This window comes from Oncorhynchus masou, chromosome 12, assembly GCF_036934945.1.
Source record: "Oncorhynchus masou masou isolate Uvic2021 chromosome 12, UVic_Omas_1.1, whole genome shotgun sequence".
NCBI lineage: Eukaryota > Metazoa > Chordata > Actinopteri > Salmoniformes > Salmonidae > Oncorhynchus > Oncorhynchus masou.
Genome location: NC_088223.1, coordinates 44,653,279 through 44,669,748, shown reverse-complemented (window position 1 = coordinate 44,669,748; position 16,470 = coordinate 44,653,279).

Sequence of the window (16,470 nt, the reverse complement as noted above, 5' to 3'; positions counted from 1 at the left end):
AAGCATGATGGCAGGCTGCAGCCTGGAAGCCATAACTTCTACTTGAGAAAACTGTAGGGTAAGCAAAACAACTTAAGAGATGATAGTTGACTGTACCATACCTCAAGTATTTGGTAGTGCCAAGTGTGCGTTTCTTTTTATAGTGCTTCTCTCTTATTAAGCCTCTGAGAATTGGTTATAAATAAAGGAAATGCACAATCAACAACAGGGTCAATATCCAGCTCCTCCCAAATCAGCAGTCTCAACTAACCAAGGTTGCATAACAAATGGCACCCTATTCCCTTTATATTGCACTACTGAGCCCTATGGGTCCTGGTCAAAAGTAGAGCACTATAACGCATAAGGTTGCCATTTGGGATGTCGCCCAAGCCACAGGACGATAATCGATTACGGAAGCAATTAAGTAAGGTGCTCAATGAATCCATAGATGTTTCTCTTTCCTTTTCACCTCCTCTCTTTATTTCTCTCTCACTCTTTCAAATTCTCTGTTTACATCAATCGATAACTGTGGTGTGTAAATGTACTGTAATAGTTTGATAGTGAGCATCATCATTTCATTTGATGTGCTTCTCATTGTCTTGAGGTGTTGATGGTACAGTAGAGTACATTTTGGATTGGCTGAGTTGCACTCTACATCCTCTCTTGTTTCACCACCCAACACTAATGAGAATCTATGAGAAGAAAACTACGCTGGCAGAGTGAATCAGAGTCAAAGGCAATATTAGTCTAAGTCTTCAGGATCAAAGCCTTAGGGCCTGACTGGAACCTGGTTTACTCCCTTGGACACTGAGTTGTAGTGACATCAGCACCAAACAAGAATAGAGACCGAATAGAAATATAGTCACCTAAATGTAGATTGTCTCTTAATAATTGGAGATATTTTTGTTATCCATTCACAACCTGTTAACATCCTATGTCTAAAATAAAATAAGGATATTCCTGTAGCATCCATTCAAACAACAACATGCCGACTGAACTCCAAAGTGTCACGTCAAGGGTTATTTTTCGCCTCCTCTCTCTGCAAATGTTAGGTCAAAAGTTCCGTTTGAAATAATGGAGCATGTGACCGTTTTCTCTGTGAGGAGGAGATATTGCTCCTTAGGAATTGGAGCATTTTGGATGTCGACGGGGGTGAGGTGCATTGAGGTCCTCCGGTAGGACTGGGGGGCTTGGCATGGACATAAGACTTTGTGTGTGCTTTCGGAAGGAGGACACTGACAGAATTATGGCCTTACATTTGAAAAATAAACAGCGTATTGGGCTTTAGTAAGAGAAATTATATAAGAATATGACACAGCAGGTTTTTGGATCCAACCACCAACCACTTCTCACGATTTGAGAAGACATGCCTTGAAGGGCAGCAGTTCACTGTCACCTCTATCAAGGCTTAGTCCATTAACCTTGTCAGAGCTTATAATCAGGTTTGATATGCAAGGTATAATAAAGTTATAGTCAGTATGTAAGATGTGCAAATTCCAGTAAGTTATTATCTATATGTTGGTGGTTAGGTAAGGTTGCCATGAATATCTAGCACAAAAGCCTGTGGAATCTATGGCCTTTAAAACCCTGCTCTAGATCCATTCCCCTCAATCTGATGTCAATCTGATGTCTGCATGCTATCAGAGAAAAATTAAGCACAGTCCAATCCTTCACGTGGCCCATGGTCGTACCACGTCATATGCCTGGGAACATCGCAGGGTGGGCTGGCAGGTCTACAGTACAGTGGAGGGTCACGAGTTTAATCATGAATTTGGTTAGGTCAACCGTCCCTAGGTGTTGGACCGATTACAGCCAGCGATGTTCAGACACTCCACTGAAGGAGAGTCAGTAGGTCAGTCTCGGCCGTCTTGCACACTGTTCCTCCTGCGGGGCTGGAGGAGCTGACTGACCTAATTAACTGTCTGAATAATTGCCGATGGGCTGGCTTGAGGGCAGGGTGCGGGGGCGCAGCAGCCAAGGACGGGTGGTCAATGGCCTGACCGATATGAGGAGTTTGCAGCCCTGCCCTCTCAGTCTCGCTCATTGCTCAGCCGACTGGTCAATGAGCGGCCCAGGCAGACGGCCGTACGGACACTGGTCCGTTGTAATGAGGTCTCGTGCTTCTTGTGCTGCCTGGCCTGCATGGTCCCTGTCTGATGGATAGATGGCTCACACAGCCTCTCCTCTCCGACAGGGATATTGACCCTATTGGCTGTCTGTGGGCCAGCCGGCTGAAAGCCACAGTGCAATATCTGCCTCTATTTAAACCCCTTTCATCTATCATCTATTGTGCTGGTCAGAGTGAACGACAGGGGGGATAGCCGAGCCGATGCCCGGAGTGCTATTTTAGGCAGGGGACCAGGATCTCTTAATTGTAAGCACTAGTAAAGGAGGAAGTGCAATGCCTTGGAGGAGCATTATTAGGCAGTAGTCTAGTGGTATATACCAATGAGGCTATCAGAGGGGTCAAGTGTTCACCAGTGACACAGCTTGTATGCCCTATCAGGCACCGCATTGCCAATGACTTCAGTAGTATATAAACATCTGCAGAGATTCAGTACATAGAAAAATAGGCTGTCCCAAATGGCAAAAAGGTCCAAAGTAGTCCATTATAAAGGAAATAGATGCCATTTGGGATGCAGCCATGTACTTAAAACTATGACAGCCATCTTGGTTGAGCATGTTCTCTCCTCTAATGAACTAATATCTGCAAGAGCAGCACTTAATACAGTAAAGCCCTTCACACTTCACACTTCATTGTTCTTTTTCGCTTTATCTTTGTACCAAATTGAGTCGCTAATAATGTGATGAGTTTGCTAATGCTAATTAAGGTTTTGAAAGAGAGCATGGTAAAAGAGTGAGAGAGGATGAAAAAGTGTATGAATAAAGAGGATTAGATGTAGGATGAAAAGAGATACTCAAGGAGATATTTGAGGAGATACACTTTGCAACTCTCCTGTCAAACTTTTCTGAAAGATAAAGGTTGTCAGGTTTTTTTCTCTGATTGAGGATGTCTCATTATTAGAGGTGTTGTGAATCGCACCGAAGCAGCTTATTACCATCACCAGCCCTCGATAATTGAGATGGAGGTGATCCACTTCTGAGCCCTGGGCAAGAGCAGTTGTGTGCTTTTGATTTGGCTGTGAAGAGGTGCTTGTGTTAAAGGCCACATTGCAGTCTTTCGTTAAGACAATTGCACTCAATCACATTTTGCACACCAATGAATACATTTTCTGATAATGAAGTTGCTTTTATGTTGTTGTTGTTTCTGAGACAGCTCCAGAAGTTAAGTAGCTATGTGCCTTGCTCAGGGCTTACTAGATGGTTAACGAGAAATAAACAATTTCTCAGCCTGAAGAAGAAAAAAAACAGTATAAATCATAAAGTCTCGGCAAGAGACTTGATTGATTTTGTAATTTTCCCCGACAAATTGCAAAAGTTATATTTTAGACTTAGAAACTACTCTGAGTTTCACATGTTGTTTGAATCTATATTGCTTGGAGGCTTTTGAATAGTGGCTCAAAAACATTGTGGCTGCCCTATCGGCCCTGGTCAAAAGTAGTACACTATATCGGGAATGGTGTACCATTTGGGACACACTTTAGGACAATGAATACACTTGATTCTGGATCAGTTAGAGCCATGACCCCAAACTTCTCTCACTCCTTCCTGGAAAGTGGTACTCTAGAACCCTTTTTTTGTTGTTGCCGAGGGCCCGTTTTATGGCAAACCATTCAGTATTAGCATTTTCGAAAGGGCAATCGAGTCAGAGCGTCAAAAACAGTGAAAGGTCACCAGGTTTCCTGCCTGTTAGAACCTCCACACTCTATCAAACTCTGCTTGGCTGCCACTGAAGGGCTCCCGCCAAATCGAGAGATGGCTCTGTGTTCTTGCCGGTGACATTAAAAGGGTCATTTAGCACTTCAACTGGAAAATCCTGATCAAATCCTCACGGACTCACACACAGTCTACAGTGGAAACGAGTTGGAGAGGCTGAGTTCCAAATGGCCCCCTATTCGCTATATAGTCCACTACTTTTGACTAGGGCTAATAGGGCTCACCAGGGCCCATAGGCGCACTATGTAGGGAACAGGGTGCCATTTGGCATACAACCATATGTTTCCATTTGGAACGCAACCATCATACGTCTCCAGACAGCAGCAGGACTAGGCTGTGACCTGGCTGACTGGCACCGAACCTCAAGGGTAGAGAGATGGGTGGAGGGTGGTAGTGGTGGTGGTGCTGGGGGGATTTCTCTCTAAGCGCCTGTCTCCCTTCCAGTGAAATCGGCGGTGCATGCCTCTTCGCTCGTCATGTGCAGTGTGGCAAAGCCAGCTCGGGGCCCCCACGGAGGCTAGATCCAACGGTCGGGAGATATGTACTTACACGGCTGAGTTAGCAAAGCCTGGAGATCCAGAGGGGACCCAGGTGTTGGTTGGGAGAAAGAGGGAGCGCTCCTGCGACTCGCATGGCACTGGCTGAGGATAAAAGTGATGGCTCAGAGGCCCTGGGTTGACCTTGGCAAGCTCCTGCTGGCTGTCACCCCGTCAACTTGTTATAATGATGTTATAGATATGGAACAGCCACATTCTCTCATATCTGGTTGCTAGGAAGTGTTCACTGAGCTTTGTAGTGTATGAATGGAGAGAGTCAGAGTAATGTGGTTTGTCAACTTTTTGACTCGAGAGTGATTTTCCCAACTTTGTATGATTAAATCATGTCTCGATTCTAACTAAGCTCAATACACAAATGTGAATGAGCACATTGAATCTCGGTCGACAATCATTTCCCCTAACTCTTTGCCTCTATTTCAATCTGTAAATCTGAACATAATGTTTCCATCTGTTACACTCATTGGCAGCACATTATCATCGCTTTAACACCTCTCTTTCTCTTTCATCGCCCTCTTCTCACCTCACACTCCCAATCACTCTTCCTCTCCACCCCCTCTCCTCACCTTGCTTGCCCAGTCTCTCTCTCCCTTCATCACCCTCCCCCCACCTCGCTCGCCCAGTCTCTCGCTCCCTCTATCGCCCTCTCCTCACCTCTCCTCGCCCAGTCTCTCTCTCTCTCGCTCTTTCTCTCTCTCTCTCTCTCTCTCTCTCTCTCTCTCTCTCTCTCTCTCTCTCTCTTTGACTTTTGCCTGGGCATCATACGGTGAGCAGGTAAATAAATCACTAAGCAGCTCCAGCTCAGATAATGAGGCGATGGGGGATACTCAATCGCTGCAGATGTGTACAGATGCTTCGCCTCAGGCCAAATGGAGAAGGACCATGATGCCAGAGACATTATACACCACTATACTGTATGTTGACTGACTACACCACCAGAAAAACACATGGTACTTTTTATTTATTTTTTATTTCACCTTTATTTAACCAGGTAGGCTAGTTGAGAACAAGTTCTCATTTTCAACTGTGACCTGGCCAGATAAAGCAAAGCAGTGTGACGAAAACAACAACACAGAGTTACATATGGGATAAACAAACGTACAGTCAATAACACAATAGAAAACCTGTATACAGTGTGTGCAAATGAAGTAAGGAGGTAATGCAATAAATAGGCCATAGTGGTGAAGTAATTACAACTTAGCAATTAACACTGGAGTGATAGATGTGCAGATGAAGATGTGCAAGTAGAAATACTGGTGTGCAAAAGAGCAGAAAAACAAATATAGGGATGAGGTAGGTAGTTGGATGGGCTATTTACAGATGGGCTGTGTACAGCTGCAGCGATCGATATGCCTCTCTGACAACTTCAGGGATTTTGCAATTCGTTCCAGTCACTGGCAGCAGAGAACTGGAAGAAAAGACGGCCAAAGAGGTGTTGGCTTTGGGGATGACCAGTGAAATATACCCGCTGGACTACGTTCTACGCGTGGGTGTTGCTATGGTGACCAGTGAGCTGAGATAAGGCAGAGCTTTACCTAGCAAAGCCTTATAGAAGACCTGGAGCCAGTGGGTTTGGCAACAAATATGTAGCGAGGACTAGCAAACGAAAGCATACAGGTTGCAGTGGTGGGTAGTATATGGGGCTTTGGTGACAAAACGGATGGCACTGTGATAGACTGCATCCAATTTGCTGAGTAGAGTGTTGGGTGCTATTTTGTAAATGACATCACTGAAGTCAAGGATGGGTAGGATAGTCAGTTTTACAAGGGTATGTTTGGCAGCATGAGTGAAGGATGCTTTGTTGCGATATAGATAGCCGATTCTATATATAATTTTGGATTGGAGATGTCTACTATGAGTCTGGAAGGAGAGTTTACAGTCTAGCCAGACTCCTAGGTTTTTATAGTTGTCCACATATTCTAATTCAGAACCGTCCAGAGTAGTGATGCTAGTCGGGCGGGCGGGTGCGGGCAGTGATCGGTTGAAGAGCATGCATTTAGTTTTACTAGCATTTAAGAGCAGTTGGAGGCCACGGAAGGAGTGTTATATGGAAAAAAAGAGTCGGCCCGAGAATTGAACCCTGTGGCACCCCCATAGAGACTGCCAGAGGTCCGGACAACAGGCCCTCCAGCAGGTACTTCAGCAGGTACTTGCATGAAATGTGAAAAAGACGGCCAGCAGTGCACTCACTGCTTAGCTGTATCATCAGCAGTCACAATGGACGCATTTTGGCCATCAAGCCTTCGATAACAACCAGATACAGCAACCAGAGAGATAAAGGGAAAATGGAAGAGAGTGTTGCCATTGTTCCACCTCTCTTACACACTCTTTGAATCCCCCACTCTTCCAAACGGATTCCTCATTTCCCAACAGGGAGAGAGAGGGAGAGAGAAAAAGAGAATAAAAAAAATCACAATATGTATGCAGAGCAATATCTGCAGCACTTTATATATAAAGAAAATATAAAAGGTATCATTGCAGGAGAGAGGGGAAAACCAACACTGACAGTAGAGTAAGGGGGAGGTAAAAAAAAAAAGGAATAAAAAAAGAACAAATAGAGTGAACATAAGATCTCAGGTCTGGATGGATCCACAGTCGTTTGTAGACAATTGGGTGAGGCAGGAGAACAGCAGAAAAAGGGAACAAAAAAATTTGAACGTACAATTAAATCCCCTAACATACAGCCCGATTCAAAGCGCCCATTAGCGAAAGATATCTTTTCCTCATTTGCTATGAGAAGAAGGAGGGGGAGATAGAGGGGGATAAAGAAAACCATCAGAGAGATATCCATTTACCAAATGACACTAATGAGCAATGAAGAGAACAGAGGAACACCGAGACAAATAGATCGACCAACAGTCAGTTTGGTGGGTAAAAAGATAAACGAGCAAGGAAATAGTATCTGAGCACATTATACACCAGCACGTTTTCACATGATTACATTATACTGTTATAATTAATGTCATAGTGAATGCTTTGATATATAAAGGACCTAATTATGAAGTGATACAGTGTGTCTGTCTGTGTGGATGTGTGTGAAGAGCAGGCAGAAGTTGTGTGTGAAGAGCAGCCATTGGGAGACCAAAAGGTGGCTCAATTAAGGCAAATAAATTAGGATTAAGGCAGAAATGTGGTGCATTTTCATTTGAATTAAATCCGTTTATTATTCCTTTTTTGTACGTAAAAATTATAGCAAGGGGAACAAGGGGGAATGAAATGCCCGGCTCGTCTCTAATGCCATGGCACACAGACTCTGACTGGAGAAGTTAACCAGATAAGAAGTTTGTTTGGCAAAAACTAAATGGCTACACTGCACCATAAACGATAAATAGGACATTATACATGGTATGATTGTTTTAAAGCATTCCCAAATATCCTTCCATATCAAACCATTAGTCCCTGTGATCATAACCATGCTGAGTACATTAACCAAGCGCTGCAATGCGATAAGGGTATCAACACCATATCTTTACACAAATCATATTAGAGTTGCCACCGAGTCAATTCTTAATATTATTGCTGAGTCTCTGTGATATTTGTCCCGAGAAGGAACGGAGCAAGGCCTCACGCTGCGATTGAGAGACATGCCTCTAAATGCCAGGAATACAGAGGAGGGGTGACACACATTGTGTCATCGATGTCCCGGCAACCCATCCCTGCTGTCTTGCTCTGTATCATAGCCAGTTTTGGCATCAGCCGAGCCTTTTCTGTCATGCCAATATGGCTGCTTGGTGTATGGTGCCCAAAATCTGTCTCGCTGTACTATTTTGCTAAGGAAGTTAGAAAAGAGGCAATCTCTATTGCAAAACCAAATGTGTCAAATGTAGAATGAACTTCAGTCATGAAGCTGAAAGCTCACAGTACTTTCTGATTATGATCTGACTCACAACATGTGGCAATATCACAACACAAAGACCCATATACATATTTTGTGAAGCAGGGGATTAAATCATTACCTCTTTAAGTGTAGCTTTGGAGTTGGTGGCAGGTCTAATACATTGCGTAATTATTCCCATAACCATTTGTCCTGCATTAGCGCCCTCTCTGAATGCAGTAGGAGTAACATGGTAGGTTTTTGCAAATGTATATTAAAAAACGCAGCAATACCTTATTTACATAAGTATTCAGACCCTTTGCTATGAGAATCGAAATTGAGCTCAGGTGTGTCCTGTTTCCCTTGATCAGCCTTGAGATGTTTCTACTACTTGATTGGAGTCCACCTGTGGTAAATAAAAAATAAAACACTGGTTTTGCTTTGTTATTACTGGGTATTGTGTGTAGATTGATAAGGGGTAAAAAATCTATTTAATCAATTTTAGAATAAGGCTGTAACGTAACATAATGTGGAAAAAGTCAAGGGGTCTGATTACATGCCGAATGCATTGTATGCCTCATATTCTCATTTTCTACTTGGGTGCATACAAACATGAATCAGACCTTCATTAGACTTTCATGAGGGTCCAGAAAGACAACCCACTGCTTTTACTGTATCTACTTTACATTAGATCCCTAGTCACAAAGGTATCGGGAAGTGTTTGGCTAACAATGATGTATGGCACATACCCACAACCATGCATTATCATAAAGAGTAGCACAATTGTTAGATAATAGGAGAGAAAATCATTTTTCAGCCCCTGAGCCAGACAAAGCACCTAGATTGGAAGGGCAGCTTTTAGAATGTAACTACTAAGTATTGGGTGTAAATTAGGCATTCATTCTCTGGAATGAGACCCTGCATAGCAATCCACTGAGTTGATGGAGGCAAAGAAATTAGAGGGATAATGAGAGATTGAAAAGATATGAGGGAAAGAGAATGAACAACAGACAGGGATCATAGCCTCGGAAAATGAAGTCAGGTAAGGGAAAGAAGCTAGGCAGAGAAAACCGAGGGAGGAGAGGCAGTGAGAGAAAGGGCAGATTGGGAATAATAACAACAGGAAAGGACATTTATAAACATGTCTCTATAGTAACCAGCTGGTAATTTGGCTGGTGGGAGAGAAAGAGGGGGATATAGCGGGATTTATCACCGCCACCAGAATCAGACTGGTTATTATAGTGAGAGAGGGAGAAAAAAGAGAGATCTCGAGAGAAAAGGAGAGTGAGAGGAGAAGGAGGAGTTAGAGGGTGAAAGAAAATAAAGAATAGATTGAAAGTGAGAGACAGCAAGATACAGACAAAGAAGTAGAAGCAGAGGTGATCGAAAAAGAGATAGCGGGGATAAAACATGCAGATTTGCAGAAAAACAAGAGATGATTGTCTTCGTTCCCCAGAACAAAATAAAAAAGGACATAATCTTCCCTTGGGTTCCATAATTCTGGTGATAGTGCTGTAGTTTGGCCCTGCTGTGGGAGTGGTTACATCTCATTGTCTGCGCCCGAAGGGGGACCCTATTCCCTCAATAGTGCACTACTTTGACCATGCGGGCCCTGGTCAAAAGTAGTGCACTATATAGGGAAAAGGGTGCCATTTCGGACACACCCTCTTTTTATTACACCGTTCTCAGGGTGCTTTACCCTGGCTGTGTAAAATCACAAGCATTTACAGCCAACCTATACTAGGAGGCAATAATGTTGTTAGGAAGAGACAAAAAGGGGTGAGATTGGGCATTTAAGATAGAGGTAATTTGTACTGTATCGCTACGTGCTCAACATACTTCACCATTTCCCCTGTGAGGACATTTTCCAGGTCCCCACGAGGACAAAGGCTATTTTAAGCTTAGGGGTTAGGTTTAGGGTTAGAATTAGGGTTAGGGCAGTGGTCACAACCGTTGCTGAGTCTAGATCACTTTCTGGATCAAAATGCAAGCGGAGATCTACTACTCAGAGTTTTTTTTAAGCATGACTTAACAAAATAAGCCTATGCAACATTTACCAATTAAAAACAGTTCTGTAGCAATGAGGTTCGTGCATTAGGCTATAGGCCCAATACAGTATCACTTCATATTGGCTATGCTTCAATTGCCCTGCCAATGTTGTTCTTCTCAGATCGTTCCTATGACCAGAGAAAGTGAAATATTCCTTGATATTAAAAGACGCAAACTGCTAATAATAACAATGCAAGCTTATCGAAACACTATACCCATTCATTGCAGCTGCAGTGCTGGATACACTTATAAAGCTTACATGGCTTGTAAAGGTGTTGAACAAAAGGAAAGGGGGATACCTAGTCAGTGGTACAACTGAATGCATTCAACTGAAATGTGTCTTCCGTATTCAACCCAACCCATCTGAATCAGAGAGGTGGGGGGGGGGGCTGCCTTAATCGACATCCACTTCATCGGCACCCGGGGAACAGTGGGTTAACTGCCTTGCTCAGGGATAGAATGACAGATATTTACCTAGTCAGCTCGGGGATTTGATCCAGAAACCTTTTGGTTACTGGCCTAATGCTTCTACCCGCTAGGCTACCTGCACTGTCACCAAAGTGTTGACAGTGCTGAATAACAACTAACACGAACTTACACATGCAAACAGCAGCTTTTTGCTATATTTGTTGAGTGTCTTGTCATGGTTTTAAAAGTACTGAAATTTCACAGTATCAAATTTGCTGTTCGTTCAAGGATTCTTTTTTACAGTCTATGGCTCGAGGAAACTGTGCAGACATGGTGAGCTACACTACATGAGTATGTGTACACCTAGGGAGAATGAGCTAGTTAGGGGAGATGTAGAACAGCTGAAGAGGAGAAGAAGGTAACCCTAATAAGACCAGCAGAGAGAGACAGTGGGAAGGAACAGACATAATAAGACATGGTCCTAGAGGCACTGTGTAAACCCAGACATGGATCGAGCTACACTACATGAGTATGTGTACACCTACTAATTGAACATCTCATTCCAAAATCATGGGCATTAATATGGAGTTGGTCCCCACTTTGCTGTAATAACAGCCTCCACTCTTCTGGGAAGGCTTTCCACTCAATGTTGGAACATTGCTGCTATAACAGCCTCCACTCTTCTGGGAAGGTTTTGCTGCAGCGACTTGATTCCATTCAGCCACAAGAGCATTAGTGAGGTCAGGCACTGATGTTGGGCGATTAGGCCTGGCTCGCAGTCGGTGTTCCAATTCATCCCTAAAGGTGTTTGATGGGGTTGACGTCCTGGCTCTGTGCAGGCCAGTCAAGTTCTTACACAACGATCTCAAGAAACCATTTCTGTATGGACCTTGCTTTATGCACGCACGGGGGCATTGTCATGCTGAAACAGAAAAGGGGCTTCCCCAAACTGTTGTCACAAAGTTGAAAGCACAGAATCGTCTAGAATGTCATTGTATGCTGTAGCATTAACTTTACAGTTGGCACTATGCATTGTGGCAGGTAGCGTTCTTCTGGCATTCGCCAAACTAGTATGTTGGACTGCCAGATGGTGAAGTGTGATTCATCACTCCAGAGAACACGTTTCCACTGCTGAGTCCAATGGTGGCGAGCTTTACAACACTCCAGCTGACGCTTGGCATTGCACATGGTGATCTTAGGCTTGTGTGCGGCTCCTTGGCCATGGAAACCCATTTCATGAAACTCTCAACGAATAGTTATTGTTGCTTCTAGAGGCGGTTGCAACCGAGGACAGACGATTTTTACACACCTCAGCACTCGGTGGTCCCATTCTGTGAATTTGTGTGGTCTACCACTTCGCGGCTGAGCCGTTGTTGCTCTTAGACATGTTCACTTCACAATAACAGCACTTACAGTTGACCGGGGCAGATCTAGCAGGGCAGAAATTTGACGAACTGACTTATTGGAAAGGTGGCATCCTATGACGGTGCCACGTTGAAAGTCATCGAGCTCTTCAGTAAGGTTATTATAGTGCCAATGTTTGTCTATGGAGATTGCATGGTGGTGTGCTCAATTTTATACACCTATCAGAAACGGGTGTGGCTAAAATAGCTGAATCCACTCATTTGAAGGGGTGTCCCCATACTTTTGTATATACAGTGTATCTGATTGGCCAGCGGCAGGCTTATAGGTGCACTTGATTTGCTCTCTGGGCCTGACAGGTAGGCGGAGATCTACCATGAGACACCTGAAATGGTTAAAATTGGGAACACTTTGCTTTCCCCGGCACTAGGGCTGCTGAATCAAGTGCACCTGCTGCCAACAGCATTGGGTTTTTACAGAAATGTTTGGTGATCAACCATTGGGTTAGGAGTTAGGTTTACAGTTAGGGGTTAAGGATAGGGTTTTGAGTTAAGGTTAGGGTAAATATTAGGGTTGGGTTAGGGTTAGGCAAAATAGGATTTGAATATAAATAAATTGTAGGTCCCACAAGGATAGTAATACAAAAAATATGTGTGTGTGCGTGTGTTGTTCCTGTTGCTATGGCTGTTCTGTCACCTCCAAGTTTCTTTCTGTCAGGGGGGTGCAATGCTTTTGTTATGAGACATGCTGCATAAGAAGCACATGCTCTTTCCGTCACACACTCAGACACACAATCACATACACAAATCAAATCCCCCCAAAAATGTCACATACACATGGTTAGCAGATGTTAATGTGAGTGTAGCGAAATGCTTGTGCTTAGTTCCGACAATACATTAATATCCAACGAGTAATCTAACCTAACACATTCACAACACCTACCTTATGCACACAAGTGTAAAGGAATGAATAAGAATATGTACATTAAAAAATATATACAGTGCCTTGCGAAAGTATTCGGCCCCCTTGAACTTTGCGACCTTTTGCCACATATCAGGCGTCAAACATAAAGATATAAAACTGTGTTTTTTTGTGAAGAATCAACAACAAGTGGGACACAATCATGAAGTGGAATGACATTTATTGGATATTTCAAACTTTTTTAACAAATCAAAAACTGAAAAATTGGGTGTGTAAAATTATTCAGCCCCCTTAAGTTAATACTTTGTAGCGCCACCTTTTGCTGCGATTACAGCTGTAAGTCGCTTGGGGTATGTCTCTATCAGTTTTGCACATCGAGAGACAGAAATGTTTTCCCATTCCTCCTTGCAAAACAGCTTGAGCTCAGTGAGGTTGGATGGAGAGCATTTGTAAACAGCAGTTTTCAGTTCTTTCCACAGATTCTCGATTGGATTCAGGTCTGGACTTTGATTTGGCCATTCTAACACCTGGATATGTTTATTTTTGAACCATTCCATTGTAGATTTTGCTTTATGTTTTGGATCATTGTCTTGTTGGAAGACAAATCTCCGTCCCAGTCTCAGGTCTTTTGCAGACTCCATCAGGTTTTCTTCCAGAATGGTCCTGTATTTGGCTCCATCCATCTTCCCATCAATTTTAACCATCTTCCCTGTCCCTGCTGAAGAAAAGCAGGCCCAAACCATGATGCTGCCACCACCATGTTTGACAGTGGGGATGGTGTGGTCAGGGTGATGAGCTGTGTTGCTTTTACGCCAAACATAACGTTTTGCATTGTTGCCAAAAAGTTCAATTTTGGTTTCATCTGACCAGAGCACCTTCTTCCACATGTTTGGTGTGTCTCCCAGGTGGCTTGTGGCAAACTTTAAACGACACTTTTTATGGATATCTTTAAGAAATGGCTTTCTCCTTGCCACTCTTCCATAAAAGCCAGATTTGTGCAATATGCGACTGATTGTTGTCCTATGGACAGAGTCTCCCACCTCAGCTGTAGATCTCTGCAGTTCATCCAGAGTGATCATGGGCCTCTTGGCTGCATCTCTGATCAGTCTTCTCCTTGTATGAGCTGAAAGTTTAGAGGGACGGCCAGGTCTTGGTAGATTTGCAGAGGTCTGATACTCCTTCCATTTCAATATTATTGCTTGCACAGTGCTCCTTGGGATGTTTAAAGCTTGGGAAATCTTTTTGTATCCAAATCCGGCTTTAAACTTCTTCACAACAGTATCTCGGACCTGCTTGGTGTGTTCCTTGTTCTTCATGATGCTCTCTGCGCTTTTAACAGACCTCTGAGACTATCACAGTGCAGGTGCATTTATACGGAGACTTGATTACACACAGGTGGATTGTATTTATCATCATTAGTCATTTAGGTCAACATTTGATCATTCAGAGATCCTCACTGAACTTCTGGAGAGAGTTTGCTGCACTGAAAGTAAAGGGGCTGAATAATTTTGCACGCCCAATTTTTCAGTTTTTGATTTGTTAAAAAAGTTTGAAATATCCAATAAATGTCGTTCCACTTCATGATTGTGTCCCACTTGTTGTTGATTCTTCACAAAAAAATACAGTTTTATATCTTTATGTTTGAAGCCTGAAATGTGGCAAAAGGTCGCAAAGTTCAAGGGGGCCGAATACTTTCGCAAGGCACTGTATATGAATGAGTGATGGTATAGAACGGCATGGCAAGATGTATTAGATGGTATAGAGTACAGTATATACATATGAGATGAGTAATGTAGGCTATGTAAACATATAAAAGTGGCATTGTTTAAAGTGGCTAGTGATACATGTATTACATCAAGATGGCAAGATGCAGTAGATGGTATAGAGTACAGTATATACATTTGAGATGAGTAATGTAGGGGATGTAAACATTATATGAAGTGGCATTGTTCAGATACACAAGGAGACAAAGAGAACATGTTACAGGTCCCAGTTTTGGGACTGGTGCAGCAGATAATTGTTCCTGTAACACTGGATAAATTATGAAACAGAAGATGTGGTCTCTCTTTAAAAGGTTCTCTCAATTATTTTATTCAACATTCTCTCAAGTGCAAATCGTCTTTCTGTCTTTTCATTGTATTTCAATGTTTTATTTTGTTTTCTTTAAAGTCTGTTTAATCATTTGTCTTGTAAATCCCTGACATATTATTTCAGAAACATAAAATAATACATAACAATATTAAATTCCAATCCAATTCACATCCTAAAATTCTTTATATTTCTACCTCAAAAACATTTACTCTTAACTTTAATTCACCTGTTTAGGTTATAATTATGTAGTTGACTGTTGCCCACTGTAGCCCTATAGGACTCTAAAACATGAAAGCCTTTAAAGACTGGTATAACTCATTAAAAAGTACTTTATTACTTTACCCAGCTAGCACAGTGGATCTGGTCTGATTCCATCTGAGAGTCAGGGCACTCGGCTGTGAGTCAGATTCGGCCGAGTCTGGGCCGCCTTCGGCAGAATTACTTATAGCTAGGATGCGGGGATTGAGCTCGGGCCGATTCCAGTATGAGTTATCTGGCCCAAATGTATTACTTGGGCCTCGGGCTGATTCCGGTGAGAGTTATCTGGCCCATATGTATTACTTGGGGCTCGGGCCAATTCATGTTGAGAGTTATCTGGCCCAAATGTATTTCTTGGGGCTTGGGTTGATTCCGGTGAGATTTATCCAAGAGTTATCTGACCCAATGTATATTGTGTTTGGCGCTGACAGAGATGACGCCTCGCTTCACATTCTTAGGAAACTATGCAGTATTTTGTTTTTTTTACGTATTATTTCTTACACTGTTACCCCAGGACATCTTAAGTCTTGTTACATACAGCCGGAAGGAACTATTGGATATAAGAGCAACGTCAACTTACATACATTATGACCAGGAATAAGACTTTCCCCAGGCGGATCCTCTGTTTGAACCACCACCCAGGACAATGGATTGGATCCCAGTAGGCGACCAAAAACAACGACGCCACCGAAGGGGCAGACGGGGCAATATTCTGGTCAGGCTCCGTAGAAGGGCACATTGCCCACCCCTCCCGAGTAAACTACTCTCCAATGTCCAGTCTCTTGACAACAAGGTAGACGAAATTCGAGCAAGGGTTGCCTTCCAGAGAGACATCAGAGATTGTAACATTCTTTGTTTCGTGGAAACACGGCTCACTCGGGATACGTTATCAGAGTCAGTACAGCCACCCGGTTTCTTCACGCATCGCGCCGGCAGAAACAATCATCTCTCTGGGAGGAAAGAAGGGCGGGGTGTATGCCTCATGGTGTGATCATAACAACATACAGGAACTCAAGTCCTTTTGTTCACCTGAGCTGGAATTCTTTACGATCAAATGCCGACCGTATTATCTACCAAGAGTATTCTCTTCGATTATGATCACAGTTGTGTAAATCCTCCCCAAGCAGACACCTCGACGGCCCTGAAAGAACTTCATTGGACTCTATGTAAACTGGAAACCACATATCCTGAGGCTGC